At 44.8% G+C, this 12,890-nt stretch overlaps 1 protein-coding gene across 1 annotated transcript in view; it reads left to right on the top strand.

The window, feature by feature from the left end:
• The window catches only part of TP53INP1 (tumor protein p53 inducible nuclear protein 1), a 67,283-nt gene that overhangs the window by 13,195 nt on the left and 41,198 nt on the right, over positions 1-12,890 (top strand). Inside the window, exon 2 of the mRNA XM_054017126.1 lies at positions 2,694-2,853. The gene's annotated coding sequence lies outside the window, so the exon portion shown is untranslated. The remainder of the gene's footprint in view (positions 1-2,693; positions 2,854-12,890) is intronic.

Consider the following 12,890-nt stretch of genomic DNA (forward strand, 5'->3'; position numbering starts at 1 on the left):
AATTTGCCTGCGACATCTGCTCTGTTGGGTGGACAGTATCCTGGTCTTAATGACTGAACCATGTTAATGAAGTATGGGTTCTCAATCATATGGAAAGGAGAGTTTGTTGCACAATAAACTGTTTTTTCATCAATTACCTCTCTTTGTAATCTACTGGTTCTTATCACAACTTATCTATGGTTGTTTCTGGATGATGGAGATTTCTTTTTGTTTTTGCTACAGGTGATATACTGTGGCTATTATCAGGGGGTAGCCGTGTTAGTCTGTATCTACAAAAACAACAAGGAGTCTGGTGGCACCTTAAAGACTAACAGATTTAACACAGTGGCTCAGTGACCTACATGATGTGACTGAAACACTATCATTGGCAGATAACTCTGAAACTAAAGAAAATGATGGTGATCTTGAAGGTGGATAGTCTTCAGAATCCTGTATGTTGAGGATGGCTTCTCCTAAACAAATAAGTCAATGCAGTTATTTCATTATTATTACAAAACTGCTCATTTAGTATTACTCATTGCATTCACTGACATACAGTACTACTTTTAAAAGTGATATTGTAAAAGGAAGTTCTGCCTATTTTTATCACAATTGCATCTAAAATGATAGTACCATAGAGCAACAACTATATTTTTTGCTCAAACATGAGAATTCAAGAATAGTCCAGAAGGAAGACAGGCATTCCTTAAGAAAGAAGTATGAAATAAAGTATACCAACCTGAAGATCCTGCATGTTCAGACATGTTCCTTTTATCATCTTCAATGCAGCTTCCTCCTAAGAAGGAACACTTCTCATGATGTTGTTTCATTCGGGCAACCAGGCCTTGCATTTCTTTGTTGCACTGTTTGCATTTTGCACGCATGCCTGTCTTACCCACAGGTTGAAGAACTTCATTAAAATATTCCCAAACTGGGTCTCTTTTATGGCCTGCTGCCAGTATAGGTTTTCCCTTCTAGTGAAAGAATGAAATGGTAGATCTCAAATCAGTAAAGGCTACACTCAGAAAGACCTCAAGACTTCTGGAATATGCTGCTCAAACAGTTTCACTTTTGTTTCTACTGCCTGTCCTGCCCTTCCCACATTTATCTCTAGACTTCTCCTTGTCCAGATCTATTCCGCTCCCAACAATCTTCTATTCATTGAACTTTTTGAAACTTTGCACTTTGCACCACAGAGAGGTAAGGGATTGACTCTGTGTACACAAATTTGCAGAGGGACAGTAGGGTTCAGGTCTGTTATTTCTCACCCCTATGTATTTATTTATTTTATTTAAAAACATTTTTGCTGTTAACAAGCATGTTATCTCTGGAGACACGCATTCAGAGTTTGAGAACTGCAAAACTAAGCATCTCTGATGGTATCTTCTAGACTGAGCACTGAGTCCCATTGGGTAGATAGAAAGACTAACACAAATAATCTATACAGAAGCCCCTGGAACCCCATAAGATTGGATCCCTAATCTATGAACTATTGGAACTCGTTTACAAAACTTTCCTTAAAATTACATGAATATATTGTCTCATACTATAGGATTAGAATTTATAATCCCTATTCCATGATGAGATATCTCTGAGCTATAATGTTTCTTAATTAAACTATCTTTAGACTGATTTTTGAGGGGGAAAAAACCTTTTTAGAAAAAAAATCAATTTTTTTTTTTTTGGCATTTATTTATTTAAATTATTGACTTTTATCCACCCTGCCAACGGGGGTCACAGGCTGTGCACCGCCACCCCCCTGCCCCCAGCACCCGCGGTGCCCCTGTGGGACACCCCACTGCGGCCCTCCCCCAAGATTTTATTCAGGGGTATATGGTACAAGTCATGGACAGGTCACGAGCCGTGAATTTTTGTTTACTGCCCGTGACCTGTCCATGACTTTTACTAAAAATACCCGTGACTAAAACGTAGCCTTAGTTATGGTCACTCAAGCTTTAACTTCTACCCCCTGATGGGCCAGCCAATTTGATTTAAAAGCACCATCACACTAAAGTTAAGGGATGGGTGTGTGTGTGTGCGCGCGCGCATGGGACTCAAGTTAGTGGCAACATTAACTTGAGTTACAGTTTCAGTGAAGACAAGCCCTTATTCTGTGGTTTGAAAAGCATTATTTACATTTTCTATGCAGTATAATTAAAAATAACATTTCTGATCCTATTCCCAAATTAATCACAAAATAAGATAATGGTGATATTTATGTTCCTATTCCCAACTCGGTCACAAAATAAAGTAACAGTGATATTCCTGTTGGATTTAAAACTTCTTGTGACAGGGTGTACCAGGCCTTCACAGCCCTCTGTTGGAAGCCCCTGACTGGCTGTTCCGTTGCATCCTGCCCTAGGAAACAGTCTTGAGAGGAAAAGAACAGCAAATATTGGACCTCCCCGCTTGCCTAGAAGAGTAGCCATTTTGGAAACCAGTGAGATTTGGTCCTCCAGCAGCTAGAAGGACTGGGAGCCAGCAACACCCAATCAAGGCCAACCAGACTGAAATAAAAGAAGCTGCCTATTATCAGCAAGTCAGTCTGTGGCCAGAGCAAGAGGAGTGAGGAAGGATGTTCCCTAGACTATTACTAAAGGGCCCCAGTCCGGTCCCAGGCTATAATCAGTGGCAGGAATTCAGAGGGAATCCTGCTGACCCAATTCAGGAGAGGAAATTTAGCTCCAAAGGGTAAGAAACTGTTTTGTTTATAGTTGGCCCAGAACAGGAAGGGACTGTACCCTGGAAAGGTTTCGGACTACATGATCCGGCCGGTGGGCTGAGCCAAAGGAGACCTGCAGAAGTAGGCTGACAGCCTCCTGGGAGCTGCAGAGTGGTAGTACTATGTCTGGATCCTAGGGGGTGCTCAAAGAGGTAAGTCCAACCCACCACACCTTAGTTCTAATATTATGAAATGTATGCACTGTGTAATGTTACTTCTTCCTTGGCTAACTCCCTGAAAATTTCCACAAACATTTTCTTTGATTTTATTTTCCAATAGAAAAGGAGTTAGATAAATAGACAAATCTACATTTCAGTGAGCTAAGCAGCAGAAACACTGTTTTTACAAAGGGAACTTTCATCTTCTTGAAAGTATTATTAGCAATGAAATCTTAGAAGATATTTAAATGACTTTTGCTAATAATTTTAACTAAGTTATTGTCATTTTGATATTGACAAGAAAAGAATAAACTGAGTGTTTTATTAAATAGCGTTCCTGCCCTTATTCTCAGTGCATTGAATTTTGTGGCTTATTTTGTATCTTATTAAAGGTACAGTAGTTTCCTTTAAACAGAGACATCACATATCATGTATCAGCATTGGAAAAGGTACTACAAGACTGTACTGATACTAACAAGTTAGCCCTTTGTATTGTCAAATAGAGTGAATTGAGTTAATCTTTCAATGAGTTGCATTTACTTTAAACACATTAAAAGCATAATAAGGTGAGGAGGGACTTCTACAAAAAACATAATGGTTTTCAGTGATCTCATAATGGAAAAATCTGCAGATCCTTTACTCCTCAGTGATCTTGCTTCATCACCCTGTTTTCAATATCTCTCAAAAATCTAGCTATACCTGGTGCATTCTTTTTACCAAAAAAAAAAAAAAAGTCTCATGAAACCTCTGCACCTTCTAATGTCCTCAGATCCATTGTTGTATTCATTTGGCCAAAATGCTGGTGACAAGAATGTCTGATGAATCTGGGAGTAGAACTCTGTTCTGAAGTGGGCAGCCATGTGCTGTCACAGACCTGATACTTGTATAGGTAACACTAAAACTATTCAACCAAAGCCTTAATTGACGTGTAACTTACAGGAGTGCCCTGACAAAACATGACCAGCAGCAGTAATTTCACTTATTTAACTCCGTAATAAACTAATACATGTAATAACAAAGACCTTTTTAAGCCCAGTGTGTCTTTCATATAACGTAACCTCTAAGACTTTAATTACAAAGTAGAAACCTCAGACTTTCAAATCTATTGCTAGAGATCCAAAGGTTGGAGCAGTAAGTGACCAGCGTTGTCCCTGCATTATCTGGTTAGTTTTATGGTTTTGCCATAGTATATGTGACACTCTCCAGGGGCAGCCTGGGTTGTGAGGATCCTCACCACTCCCTGCCCTTAGCGTCAAGGAATCTTGTCTTTGCTTGCTGTGGATTAGCTCCATAAAACCAACAGTCTCTGGCAATGTAACCACTACCTTCCAGGCATCTGTAGACCTCACTCTCTGTAGCAACAGGCACACATCAACTCTCCTCCCCCCTGAGCATTCCTTGCAGTGTCCAGCCTCTTATTCACTGAACACTGATAGTATTACCAGACCTGCTATACTCAAAAGAACACTAGACACCAGCTTTTAATATTCAACTCAGAACCAGTACTTTGCTTAACGCCATAGCACTCAGATATTGTTATAGTGAAAACAAGAATAAGTTTACTATCAAAGACTAGAGATTCAGGTGATAGGGTACACCGATATTGGGGGGGGGGGGGGGGAAATGGTTATATATCAAACAAAACCATAACATGAGACCAAGCGTAACAAGAGACTAAGCTTAAATAACAGGTTAACTTCCTATCTAGAAAAGTTTCTCACCCAAAATTCTCTCTAACACTTTTTCAACCAAGGCTGGCTGAGACCCAGCCATAGGCAGCAGGTACAATAGCGCAGCTGCTACTGCGGAATGCCGGGTTGCATGTTTTTACTTAGTATTATGCAGGTTCCGGGGCATCTGAGGAGGCGGTATCTGCTATTCAGCTTCCTGGGTTTATTAATGATCTCCCTGGACTCCAGAGAGATTACTAATGAACCCGGGAAGCTGAGTAGCAGATACTGCCTCCTCAGCCACCCTGGAACCTGCTTGGCACATATAAAAAGCTCAGCATTCTTCCGCTGAGCATCTGGGGGTTTCAGGGGGGGAGGTGTGCCACATTTCTCATTCTCCAGCCGGGGCTGCTCCAGCTGGCCTGGAGCTGGGGTGGTCAGGTGGCAGGGGCTGTGTGCTTGGGTCGGCCAGCCTGCGCGTCGGCCCACTGGCACTACTGGGGCCGCTCAGGTCAGCCCGCTGGCACAGCTGGGGGAGGGGGCTTGCGGTTCCAGCCAGTCCATGGGGGCTTCTCCAGTTGTGGGGGGGAAAGAGGGAGGAGGTGGCTCTGGCCATAGGGGGGGCGGGGCCTCATGTGGAAGGGGGGGGGGGGGGGCAGGAGCTAGTGTCCCCAAAGGAGGGGTCCACCAGCTGCCTATGGCCCCAGCTTTCATTAATACAAACATGTTGTCCATTTACTTTCTTTCTAAGGATACCCGGGTGTCTTCTTTCTGTTTTACAGATACCCTCAAAATTCATTGCCTTTACTCATAGCCAGGATAACATCCCTCTGTACATGTCTGTTTTTTCCTGTGTGTTCCTTTTTTGTTGATTTCACATCCTTGTTTACATTTTACTTCGTATGCAAATAGGTATCCATTGTGTTGGCTTACAATGCTTAATTTACATCAGGACAGAGATAAGAAATGTTTATCTGAAATAACCTTGTTTTTCACATTTGCTGGTGATTAATACCTTTATACAGAGTCTAAGAATATATTTTCAGTATGCAATACATGCATACATTTCACAGTGATATTTATGAACCGTGTGTCCCCAGCTTTCATTTGAGACCTCAAATGGTGAACCAGAATCAGGATATTCCTGTAACCCCTTTGCCAGGTTAAGAGATTCTTGGGTCACAATTTGCTCAAATCATTTAATGAATTTCTTCTTTTTTTTGTTAATGTCACAACTTTAAGCATATGTAATATTTGCAAAAGATGCTGGAAAATGAAGTTTGCAGTTTAGTCACAGACCAGGAGTGTAGCACTACCTACTTCCCTGCCAATGTATCTCAACACTGACCTAAAGAAATGAGAAAATAGCTCCATTCTCCATATCCACTGAAGTCTTTGCTGAGACTGACTATAATGGATTAGGCCCATAGTTAGCAATAAGAGTTACCAGTGCTCAGATGCACTCAGAATCAGCCCTTATGGCAATTTTTGTGGTGACGGATGCTGCATCCCATTACCAAACTCCTGAGTCACTTGCTGACATCCCCACTACTTGTCTGTACCCTTCTTTTGTACATTTGTCTACTGAGTTTTAAAGATCCTCTTAATCCAGTGGTTCTCAAACTTTTGTACTGGTGACCCCTTTCACATAGTAAGCCTCTGATTGTGACCCCCCCCCCCTTTATAAATTAAAAACTCTTTTTAAAATATATGTAATACCATTAATAATGCTGGATGCAAAGCAGGGCTTGGGGTGGAAGCTGACTGCTTGCGACACCCATATAATAACTTTGTGACCCCCTGAGGGGTCCCGACCCCCAGTTTGAGAACCCCTGTCTTAATCTGTCTTGTACTAAGATTATATGCTTTGGCAAATATCGTTTACGTTATTCAGTTAGACCTAGCCATAAACAAGTCAATTTTGGCTGTGTCCTAGTTCCACTTAGACTGTGCCAAGGGCTGTCATAACTTGTGCCTGGTGACCATGACCCCAAGGAGACTTTTGATCAGCCAGTAAGAGCTGGAAAGCAGTGTCACTCTGGCCAGGCCTTCTGTGTTCCCTAAACAGGGCAGCAAGTACTGTAGTAGTGGCACAGAGCCTTACATTGACTCTGCCATTCAGGGATTTTTCCCCCCCTATGCAAGAAGAATTCCTGGGTTACTGGCTCCACCAGCTGGGGCCACACAAAAACGTCCTTTAGACCTGTTTTTTTTCCCTGAAACTCAGCATGGAAAAAAAAATCTTCTTAAGTTTTGAATGACCCTGACGAAGCTACATGTGAGTTATAGTCAACTTAATATGTGTGACTTCCAAAAAAGCTCCTTTCTTGGTGGAGGACCTAACACTCAAAACCAGTTTGGATTTAGGATTTGAAACTTTTGTGTCCTTTCTCTTAAAAATTAGGGAATGTTAAGGTTGCCAGGTGTGTGGTGGTTTTTGGTTTTTTTTTAACCAGAATATCCAGTCGAAAGGGGAAACTGGCAGCGTCAGGTCAGCACAGCACAGCTGACCGGATGCTAAAAGTCCAGTTACCTGCAGTGACTGGACTCCCCTGGAGGTCACTGGCTGCTGCTGGAGCCTAGAAGAGTGGCTCTGCTTAGCAGCTGTTGCTCTTCCTATCCCCCCAGCCTGACAAAGAGAACTGTCTGGCTCCCTGACCGGGCTCCAAGGTAGGTACTGGCGGGGTGTGTGTGTGTAACATGTCTGCACCTGGCTGTGCCCTGATTTCCCCACCCCATCTGGGGCTGACACCTGTCATGCCCCGATCGGGCAGGCTCTGCATCAGCTCCTTCCAGCCCAGCTCTGCAGGCAGCAGGTGAGTCCCGGGGCATGGGGGAGTAAGCAATGAGGACAAGGGTGAAGAGTGAGTGATGGGAGGGGCAGAAACAGGTGGGGCTGGGGTGGGGCTCAGAGGAAGAGGCAGGACAGGGTGGGGCCTTGGGGGAAGGAGTGGGGCAGGAGTGCTCGGTTTTCAGGGATTAGAAAATTTAAAATAAACTTGATCTGAAATTTAAAACATTGTTAAGGATTTTCCTACCAAGTTGTTAATTGCCAGCAGCTCCAATGCCAAATTTAGTTATCCATGAATGTGTGATGAAAAGTACCACTTAAGTGACAAGCATGTCACCATAAACCTTCCTTGATGTTATCGTCCTTCAGCTCATGCATAACCTCTCGTCTCCTATTTACTCCCCAGCAAATGTAACCCTTTTAGTACAATTCACTTTCACCCTAATTGAATTTAGGGCCTGATTCAAAGCCCATTGAAGTCATGGAAACACTCCCATTGACTACAATGGGCTTTTGATCAGGCCCTTATTCCCCAGCAGGTGTAAATTGAAAGTTACTCTGTAATGGGAACTTTAACAAAGCCAGCTTGGGAACTAAGAAGGTGTAGTTTCCTTTCTGGAAAGGCTCACCATTCTGCCACTTTTTTTTTTTTTTTTTTTTTTTTTTGAGGCATTTCAGTGAAGCATAGAATGTTGCAGCATGAAGTAAATTTACTATACAAATGGCTCTTCAATCTTCAGAGGTTCAGATGGTGGATGGCTAGACGGTTGTGCCAAAAGGATATTTGTACAACAAGATGATGTAGAAAATGAGTTGCTGTCATCTCTAGTACAAAATCTGACCACCCATAGTGAAGCAGTTAGGGCAAAATTTTAAAAAGTACTCAGCAATCACAATTGGGATCAGGTTTTCAAAACAGCCCATCTCCCACTTAGTCACCTAAATAAGGGCCAGGCTTTCAGAAGCATGCAGCACCCCATGTACTGAGTTCTCTTGAAAATGTGACTACTAATTTTGATGTCTAAATGGGAGCTGAGCTCACTTAAAACATTTGCTCTCAACATGGGTGCTGTGTTCTTTAAAAATTTCTCCTCTCTGGAGAGTCATCCTCAGAACTCAGTGGAGCCTTGATTGATAGGATGTCACTAGTTTGGCTGCCCCTGCATGAAAGTGCAGATGAAGCAAGCACTGTTTTTTGTTCCATTTTGTTGCCTCCGGTGACACGCTGCAAAGGGCAGATGTAAATGAGGAGTATTTGAATGGAATTCACAACTTATATGCTTCTTTAGATAATCAAAATATTTCTGCCTCTGTGTTGTATGCAAATATATTACTTATTAACTCTATTGTATGCATCTGTTATCTTGCACCTGTTATTCGTTACATAAAAAAGCCTCCGAGGTGATCTTGCCAAATGACATGCTCTGGCCAGATAAAAAGTGTTAGCACTTCCTAGCAAGAAATATGTACACTAAAAAGTACAGGTGGATGCAAGTCTAGTGCACATGCGTTGGAGAATTTTCTAGTCAGCAGTATCTAATGGGGTGGCACATGTACGCTTCCTTTCTTCACGTGCTTTGTGAGGGTATAAAGGGCTGAGCTGCCCCACCACACCCATTCCTTCTCACTGTCTGTGGTATATATTGGAGCAACTCCCTTCAGGATTTACCTCTACTTTAGTGTTTCTTACTTAGGCCTACAGGATGCTGAGGGGGTGGGAGGGTGAGGGGGAGAGAAATCATCCTTCCCTGCAGTTGCTGGCAGTACCAGCCTCTATGGTTGACCATGGCAAGTCCCTGGGCTTTAAGAACTGCTTGTCCTGCGAGGCAGTCATGCCTCTGAACCACAGACAAGAGATCTGTTCTCCCTCAGTGAGGGGCATGTCCTGGAAAGTTGTGAAATCTGCAGATGTTTCTCAAAATGGACCGAGCGCTCAAAGTAGAGGCACGCAAGAGCTTTTTTTCATGGAACAGGCAGTGAGGTTGGTCTTTGATCATGGTCTCTGGGCACCTGGATCCTCAGGAGCCCAGAGGCTGTCAGTCTGCCCCAGCTTCAATGTCAAACTACTGAAGAGTCACTCAGGCCTGCGGCTTCCTCATCTGGGAAGCCAAGACAAATTGGACTTAAAGTATAAATCTTCAAAGGAGAAGATCTGAAGATCCTCCTCTCTGGATCTGACTTTGGGGCTGCATAAGGCCACCAGGCTGTCAGACATTAAAGGTGCCTTAAAACTTAAGAGAAGTTCCCTGAGCATTGGAGCCCATGCAGCTGAGTGGCCTTGGCCACCCCCGTCTATTGCTGCTGTGGCCATTTTAGCCACCTTGATAGCTGGGTAGTTGGCGAGACCACTGGCTAGCATGGTACCAGCAGAAGCCTGACTTCAGTAGTGGCCATTCTATTGCCTCCTCCACTGGCTCCAGTGCAGTCGCCTGAGCACCAATCTGCAGATGCTCCACCGCCTTGGGCCACATCCTGGGCCTGGTGACTTTGTTGCTTCTACCATCCAGTCAAGTTCCCCCTACACCTACGGGGTGAGCCCCACCCTTCCTGGAAGACTCTTCCTTCTTCTCTTCGGACTCCCAGGAAAGCCATCAGCTGGCCCCAGTTCAGGTTCCAGCACTTGACAGCGTCAGTCTCGCTCGGGGGATAAGAGGCATACACCTGTAGCTGATGGCAAAGTGTGGTATTGACCCAGCCTGGTCCTGGGACCACTGGGACCAAACATCATGGGGTCTGATGTCATATGATCATGGCATGTGGAGCATTTAGGCCTCCATAACATCTCAGTACTACCCATAACTAGCTACTATACTGTACTTTTGGCATAGACTATCGTCCCCACTCCAGCTACTGGACCTGTCCCCACTGCATCCCTCAGACCAGAGCCAGGAGTAGGCTGCTCCAGTGCAACAGATCTAGAGTGAGGGACAGATGATACCAGCTACAACCTCCTGTCCAGATGATGCCCTACTAACCACACCTTCGGGGTGCCTTGCAATGTGAAAACGTTGTTCCTTTGCTCCAGATCAGTCTGCTACCTCTTCTGAGAACTACAATATGTTCCAAGAGCTCATGAGATACCTACTGAGGAGGTGCAGGATATACCACTTAAACGCCTTGATATCCTATGCTCATCAGTACTAGGATGCATAGCAATCACAATCAACAAGGAGTTATAGGGCTTTAATGGGTGCCAATGGCAGACACTGGCACCAATGTCCAAATGAGCAGAGAGACTGTACCAAATCCCAGCTATTGGGCATGGACAGTTCTGGTTGCATCTGGTACTGGGATCTCTAGTGCTGATGGCAGAAAGTGATCCCAAAGACAAGGAGACAAAGCGCGTCTACCTGCTGGGCCAAAATCTTACTTCATTTTGAGTCTCCAGATGAGGATCTCAGACTACCAAGCACTCTTGGCAAAATGCAACCATGTTGACTGGAGTGCTTTACAACCATTTATTGACAAACTGTCACCAGATTACAGGGATAGTCTGAAAATTATCATGTGGTGACCAAAATTGCAAAGCAGACAGCCTTGGACCTGGCAAACACTGCCTCCGTGGTGATAGCTACAGTGGTCACAATGTGCCGCACCTCTTGACCTGGCATTGAAGTTACAAACAACTACTCAGGACATGCTGTTTGAGTGTTGCTTGATTTTCTATGAGAAGACTGAGGCAATGAGATCCTTCAAAGAAATCTAGTGTTACCCTCTGATCCCAAGGGTTGAGGTCTAAAGTGCCACCTTATAGAGAGCCCTGTCAGCAATAGCTGTTCTTCCAGTATAGGCTGCCTGAGCCCCACAGGCAAAGGCCCCTTGAAGAAAGTCCAGTGTGGGGAGGTCTACCCCTCAAGTGCATTTACCAGGTAGCAGACTTGACTTGGTGCCCAAAGACACCATCCCTTTTATTCTGTGAGCCTGTCAACAAACAAGTTGTGGGCAGTCTGGCCTAGTGGCTAGAGCAAGAGTCTGGTTTACCAGTTAGAGCCAAAGCCTCTGCTTCAGAACCAGCCCCATCTGACAAGGGTCAGAGCTGGGAGGCAAAAGCCTAAGCCTAAACCAAAGGGTTAACTACAGTGTATCTGAGAGTCAGAGTGAGGAGTCTGGTGTGTGGGCAGAAGCAGGTAATGGCTGAGGCTGGGACTGTATCAGGGTGGGGGGGGGGGGGAGAATGAGGGCTCCAGCTGGGGGTATGGCCTGTGAAGTGGGGCTGGGGATGAGGGATTTGGGGGTGCAGGCTTCCCCCCCCCCCTGGCTACAGTGGGGAGAGAGGACTCCCTGCAGCTCCATCTCCTTGCAGCAGCAGCACCTGGGCTAGAGGGAAGAGATGTCCCTCCCCACCGCAGCAGCTCCAGAGCTGGGGCCACAGCGTAGGTGCCTCTCCCCTGGCCGTGGCAGCTCCAGGGCTGGGTTGGGGCTGGGGGAAGGGCACCTCTCCCCACTGCAGCCTGAGCACCTGCTCGGTGCTTAATAAGCTGCTGTGCAGCCATGTGGCTGTGTAGCTTAGAGGGAACTTAAGCCAGGGGTTACTCAGAATCTCAAGTCTGGGTCAACACTGTCCATTCTTAAACTGTTGGTGTGTTGAGTTAATGAATTCATGTGGATTTCTTTTCATTTACTATCAGCCATGCAGGGGTTAATTGGCTGCTGTACTCAATGCAGAGACAGCAATTGCTTACCTACTACCAAAGATCTCTGTGGGGCTTGAAAGCTTGTCTCTCTCACCAACAGAAGTTGGTCTAATAAAAGATATTACTTCACCCCCCTGGTCTCTCTACCTCTCACTTGACAGATTTTACATAGTCTCTGCAGGGCCTGATTTATACCTTACACGCCCCTAGGCACAGCACGCACACACACACACACACACACACACACGCCTACAGCTGACCTTTGTGTTTTCTGTAAAAAATGAAACTTTTAACTTTTATAGGCATCCCTAGGCACATGCCTACTGTGTCCAATTGGAAATCCGGCCCTGAGTCTCTGCTCCCGCCTGCAGCTCCCTGCCCCACCATATGAGTGGGGTCCTGCTTCAGGCTGCTGGGTTTTACTCTGTATGCAAGGATCTGCTTCTGGCAACTTCAGGCACAGCTATCTGCAGTCCACCACCCAAAAAGACACTAATTAGACCGGGTTTTTTCTCTTCCCCCAGCGGTCCTCCATTTGCTAGACTGGTGGAGGGACATGGGCAGTATATGGAAGGTGGTCCTATACAGCTCTAGTTCACCCATAAGAATCAGACTTTAAGGTCAGAAGGGACCATCCTGATCATCTAGTCCAGGGGTAGGCAACCTTTCAGAAGTGGTGGGCCGAGTCTTCATTTATTCACTTTAATTTAAGGTTTCGCATGCCGGTAATACATGTTAACATTTTTTAGAAGGTCTCTCTCTATAAGTCTATATTATATAACTAAACTATTGTTGTATGTAAAGTAAACAAGGTTTTCAAAATGTTTAAGAAGCTTCCTTTAAAATTAAATTAAAATGCTGATCTTACGCCGCCAGCCTGTTCAGCCCACTTCCAGCCTGGGGTTCTGTTCACCTAGGCCTGCAGCGGGCTGAGCT

This window comes from Malaclemys terrapin, chromosome 2 (genome assembly GCF_027887155.1).
Source record: "Malaclemys terrapin pileata isolate rMalTer1 chromosome 2, rMalTer1.hap1, whole genome shotgun sequence".
NCBI classification, from domain to species: Eukaryota; Metazoa; Chordata; order Testudines; family Emydidae; genus Malaclemys; species Malaclemys terrapin.